The sequence below is a fragment of the Eptatretus burgeri genome, chromosome 15, assembly GCF_056783735.1.
Source record: "Eptatretus burgeri isolate ZD-2024b chromosome 15, Ebu_testis_v1, whole genome shotgun sequence".
Taxonomy (NCBI): Eukaryota; Metazoa; Chordata; class Myxini; order Myxiniformes; family Myxinidae; genus Eptatretus; species Eptatretus burgeri.
Genome location: NC_140975.1, coordinates 69,785,569 through 69,791,747, shown reverse-complemented (window position 1 = coordinate 69,791,747; position 6,179 = coordinate 69,785,569). Strand labels below are relative to the sequence as shown.

At 41.7% G+C, this 6,179-nt stretch overlaps 2 pseudogenes; both read left to right on the top strand.

The window, feature by feature from the left end:
* The first annotated feature begins 65 nt into the window (after positions 1 to 65).
* Positions 66 to 780, top strand: LOC147012472 (uncharacterized; annotated as a pseudogene).
* Positions 781 to 797: 17 nt separating this feature from the next.
* LOC147012471 (uncharacterized) lies at positions 798 to 4,163 on the top strand (annotated as a pseudogene).
* The last annotated feature ends 2,016 nt before the right edge of the window (positions 4,164 to 6,179 follow it).

The following is a 6,179-nucleotide window of genomic DNA, read 5'->3' as shown; positions in this document are numbered from 1 at the left end:
TTCAGAAATGGAACACGTTGGTGCATTGATCTTTAATATAAATGTCTTTCACATCCTGAGACTGAACCAAGGAATGCCAAAGATCAGCCCTGGCCTTATCTAGGCTGGATTTAAACTTCAGAGGTTTTCGTATCCAGTACCCCCATATGTCAGGTTTTAGTATCTCGTACCCCCATATGTCAGGTTTTAGTATCTCGTACCCCCATATGAAAGGTTTTAGTATCCAGTACCCCCATATGTCAGGTTTTAGTATCCAGTACCCCCATATGAAAGGTTTTAGTATCCAGTACCCCCATATGAAAGGTTTTAGTATCCAGTACCCCCATATGAAAGGTTTTAGTATCCAGTACCCCCATATGTCAGGTTTTAGTATCCAGTACCCCCATATGAAAGGTTTTAGTATCCAGTACCCTCATATGTCAGGTTTTAGTATCCAGTACCCCCATATGTCAGGTTTTAGTATCCAGTACCCCCATATGTCAGGTTTTAGTATCCAGTACCCCCATATGTCAGGTTTTAGTATCCAGTACCCCCATATGAAAGGTTTTAGTATCCAGTACCCCCATATGAAAGGTTTTAGTATCCAGTACCCCCATATGAAAGGTTTTAGTATCCAGTACCCCCATATGTCAGGTTTTAGTATCTCGTACCCCCATATGTCAGGTTTTAGTATCCAGTACCCCCATATGTCAGGTTTTAGTATCCAGTACCCCCATATGTCAGGTTTTAGTATCCAGTACCCCCATATGAAAGGTTTTAGTATCCAGTACCCCCATATGAAAGGTTTTAGTATCCAGTACCCCCATATGAAAGGTTTTAGTATCCAGTACCCCCATATGTCAGGTTTTAGTATCCAGTACCCCCATATGAAAGGTTTTAGTATCCAGTACCCTCATATGTCAGGTTTTAGTATCCAGTACCCCCATATGTCAGGTTTTAGTATCCAGTACCCCCATATGTCAGGTTTTAGTATCCAGTACCCCCATATGTCAGGTTTTAGTATCCAGTACCCCCATATGTCAGGTTTTAGTATCCAGTACCCCCATATGTCAGGTTTTAGTATCCAGTACCCCCATATGAAAGGTTTTAGTATCCAGTACCCCCATATGTCAGGTTTTAGTATCCAGTACCCCCATATGAAAGGTTTTAGTATCCAGTACCCTCATATGTCAGGTTTTAGTATCCAGTACCCCCATATGAAAGGTTTTAGTATCCAGTACCCTCATATGTCAGGTTTTAGTATCCAGTACCCCCATATGAAAGGTTTTAGTATCCAGTACCCCCATATGTCAGGTTTTAGTAACCAGTACCCCCATATGTCAGGATTTTAGTATCCAGAACTCCCATATGTCAGGTTTTTGTATCCAGTAGCCACATGTCAGGTTTTTGTATCCAGTACCCCCATATGTCAGGTTTTAGTATTCAGTACCCCCATATGTCAGGTTTTAGTATCCAGTACCCCCATATGTCAGGTTTTAGTATCCACTACTCCCATATGTCAGGTTTTTGTATCCAGTAGCCACATGTCAGGATTTTGTATCCAGTACCCCCATATGTCAGGTTTTAGTATCCAGTACCCCCATATGTCAGGTTTTAGTATCCAGTGCCCCAATATGTGAGGTTTTTGTATCCAGTAGCCACATATGTCAGGTTTTAGTATCCAGTACCCCCATATGTCAGGTTTTAGTATCCAGTACCCCCATATGTCAGGTTTTAGTATCCAGTACCCCCATATGTCAGGTTTTAGTATCCAGTGCCCCCATATGTGAGGTTTTTGTATCCAGTAGCCACATATGTCAGGTTTTAGTATCCAGTACCCCCATATGTCAGGTTTTAGTATCCAGTGCCCCCATATGTGAGGTTTTTGTATCCAGTAGCCACATATGTCAGGTTTTTGTATCCAGTAGCCACATAGGTCAGGTTTTTGTATCCAGTACCCCCATATGTCAGGTTTTAGTATCCAGTACCCCCATATGTCAGGTTTTAGTATCCAATGCCCCCATATGTGAGGTTTTAGTATCCAGTACCCCCATATGTCAGGATTTAGTATCCAGTGCCCACATATGTCAGGATTTAGTATCCAGTGCCCCCATATGTCATGTTTTTGTATCCAGTAGCCCTCACCATAGACAACTGATGTATTACATGCACAATACCCATCCCCAATGATGGGAAAATTTTAAGTTAATCTATCAATTTAAATTATTTCATGGACTTGAAAAAGGTCAATTGCGTTGCACTCTTGGTTTCACTCAGAGCCAAAGTTCTGAGCTACTTAAACAACCAACTGAAAAATGGTGGTGCAACATCGGGCAGTGGAGGTTGGATTTGTCTAAAAAGAGGGAAAAATATCCTGCTTGCGAAACAACTTCATTCATGCCAGTTCTCTCGTCATTTCAAAAGTGAATGTTGAGCTTTTCAAACGTAACGTGGGAAGCAGCCGACGGAAACGGGAGACCGACGAATGCACGGACAGACACCACAGTTCGCAATATATAATTGATTACAGCTGTGCCATAATGATTTAAAACGTTTTAAATGTACAGACGATGAGAAACTAGCTGAAGTACATGGCGTTGCCTGGGGAAATTCAATGAAATGTGAACAGTATTTAAATATTTCCGGCATGACAAATTGCGAAATGTTGGCCTTATTGTTTCAATTGAATTACCAACATGGAGCGTTGCAAAATCCAATTGGACTTGTATCAAAATGCTTCACCTTCTTAGGGTGCCCAACATGCTGCCCTGGAAGCTGCTTGTTTTGCACGTTGATCCTCAACTCGAGCCTGTGTCTGCTCTGTAGTCTTCTTGTCTTGCACGTTGATCCTCAACCCGAGCCTGTGTCTGCTCTTTAGTCTGCTTGTCTTGCACGTTGATCCTCAACCCGAGCCTGTGTCTGCTCTTTAGTCTGCTTGTCTTGCACGTTGATCCTCAACCCGAGCCTGTGTCTGCTCTGTAGTCTGCTTGTCTTGCACGTTGATCCTCAACCCGAGCCTGTGTCTGCTCTTTAGTCTGCTTGTCTTGCACGTTGATCCTCAACCCGAGCCTGTGTCTGCTCTGTAGTCTGCTTGTCTTGCATGTTGATCCTCAACCCGAGCCTGTGTCTGCTCTGTAGTCTCAAGTGACCCGTAGACTGCCATTCTCTTTGCATCTGATTTGTTTCTGCCCATCAGGGATCTTTTTTTTGGTGGCATTTGGCCGTATTTATTATGCAAGTAAGGTAGGTTAAGATATTTATTAACAGAAGTATCCCCTTGGGAATTCCCTTGAAAGTTGACTCGAAGTCGGACTCCAAAATATCTTAGTAGCCCAGAGGCAGATCACTTACACGCATAGTTCGTTTTCATGACCTCGGAATGAAAAATAAATAAATAAATAAAAACAGTCATTGACATCAGTAGTTGAACCCGTGTAATTTCTGCGCAACAGACGGGGAGGATTACGGGTGGGGGAGCATTAACACGGTGATGTTATAATAAATAAATCCAGAGGGGCGATGTGTCCTAAATGGTCCTTTCCAGAGCTATCTGGATGAGTGCGAGTGAAGCCACGAGAAGTGCTCTGGCAGGCATCTTACCGTGCCAATCTTCGTGATGTGGTAGATTAAAGTTTAAAAACGACAGATGTATCGTACCGAGACGGAGAGGATCAGAGGTATGGGGAGAAACATACGATGGGAATACAGTTTCCATTGTTGGCTTGTATACATAATACGACCTCAACATATGATCTTCACAAATCATATTACATGATCGCTCCCGGGCCAAAAAACCCAGGCAGTGACTAAGCACAAGAACCGATCGAGGCCTGAAGGATGAAAGAGGAGGCCATGCAAAGTTTGGTTGCACTGGTTCCTGAAGGGTGTGAATGTGTAAACGAACAAACACACAAACTCCTGCATGTATGTATGTATGTATGTATGTGTATATTGGATCATTTGAAATGGTTAAACAAATGGCAACTTCAGTTTTAACAGCCTGTCTTTCTTGTTGAAAATATATCTTTTTTGAACAAGTACCAAATGTTTTTGTTGTGTATGAGGGAATACTGGTGCACAAGTGTATCGATCGGTTTAAGAGCAGCACAGCCTGGTGTTGGCTTTGTGGTTAGGGTGGCTGGTGTAAGATCTCAGGATCCTGAATTTGAGTCCCTTTTTCCCCTTGAATTAACACGAGGTGCGGTTCACTCAGCCTGTCATCCTTCTGAGGTTGGTGAATTGAGTACCAGTGTACTGGTAATCAGTGGCACAGCTGTGCCTTCAGCCAATGATGCTATCTGCAGCCTTGTGCTGCAGATGAAGGAAGAGGAGGAGAGAGCAGCACAGTATGTAAACGTATATGGGTGATGTATTGGTAATGTTAGGTTATTGGTTTGCTCATTGCCCTCGCTGAAGGAGATGGGATTACATTTGGGTCCATTTGTTTGTCTGTCTGTCTGTTTGTCTGCGCAGAACTTGTGTTTTTTTCTCCACACATCCGCTTGTCGGATTGAGACAATTTTCACCATATGAGCGAATACTCATGTGGAATGTTTTGTTGATAATTATGACGTCATAGGTCATGTGGTGTGGCAGCCATGTTGGATAAATAGAAAAACTTTGTGATAAATGGAGAAACTAAATCTCTCAAACCAAACCAAGGAAAAAATTGAAACTTGGCACACGGCAAGTACTCCTCGTGGAGGAATAAGTGATTTTTTGTTTTTAATGACGTCATCGGTGCCTTAGTTATGACGTCAAAATTGCAAATGTAGAACACTATTTCTGATCAGTATGAAAATTTTTGAGGGTCATCTCGGAGAAAAAATGATTCACAGAAAAAAATTGATGTCATCGGTCATGTGATGTCAATATTGTTTTTTTTGAACCTTCAAAACCTTCTCTGAAATGGCTGAACAGATCGAGGCGAAACTTTACACATATGCCCGCCGAACCATGAGGAACAAAACGTTCACACATATGATGTCATAGGTCACATGGTTTGGCAGCCATATTGGATTTACCCTGAAACCTATAAAAAATCTTCTTCTCCAGAACGGCTGGACAGATCGAGGTGAAACTTCACACAAATGTTCTCCAAGCCTTGGTATTACCAAGGTATTCAGGAATCGTTGATAAGTCACGTGGTCTGGCAGCCATATTGGATTGAGCAAAAATCTTCAAAAAAAAAAAAACTTTCTCTTGAATTGCTTAATCAATCGACGTTAAACTTTCCAATTGTGATCTCGTAGTGATGGGGAAATATATTTTAAATTTCAACTCGATCGGACGCATGGTCTGGCAGACAGAATGATTATTATTATTTTAAATCTATATTTATTAATTTATTTTTTTTCAATAAGGCTCACTTGGTTGTGCCTGGATATGTTTGAGGGTCGAGGAGTCGCAGCTGAAATGTGAATCTGATCCAGGTTCCTCCTGATGACTTCATCTTTGCTTTTTCCTTCTTTGGGTTCCTTCTGATTACTCCAATTCAGGACTTGTACCTATTTGGTCTTTCATTTGATTTGAATTGAATTAATTTTAATCCCATTCTAAATTCAATTCAATAATAATTAAAAAAAACAAAAAACATCATGGGCCAGGGTCAGGTGGCTGAGCGAAGCGGGACGTCTTGGTACCTGGTCATCACTGTCAGCTGTTATAAAGTGACGTTCTAATTTTGTATTTTATTAATTACGTAACACACCAGTACACAAACACCACACAAAACAAGTCCTGCTGAGGGTCTGCAATCTCAGATTGCTCTTTTTCTTGTTGAATATGCACATTCATTCCACACCTCTGCCCACCTGAAATAACAACTTGCTGTCTCGAGTAACTTGTGGATTATAAAAATATACAGTGTTTGGTTTCGTTCTCTAATTTCCACATTGAAACATTTTCTTTCCATGATCTATGGACGGTGCTCATCATTGACATCCTCACACAGTGAGTTACTCGTACACGGCCAAGTACACGCTTTGATGCAATCGATGTGTTCCTTCAATGTAAATGTTGAGCCAAATAGTTTGCCATGTTATGTGAAGTTTAACAACTGTTGCTTGGCACCTTCTAAAGTATTTTTGAAACCAGATCACTCATTCACAGTATTTGGGGGTTGGCAAGGGAGAATTGTGGGATCATAGAAAAGGGCAGGGTTGGGGAGGGGGATATCTGCCCAAGGAGTTCACTCATGG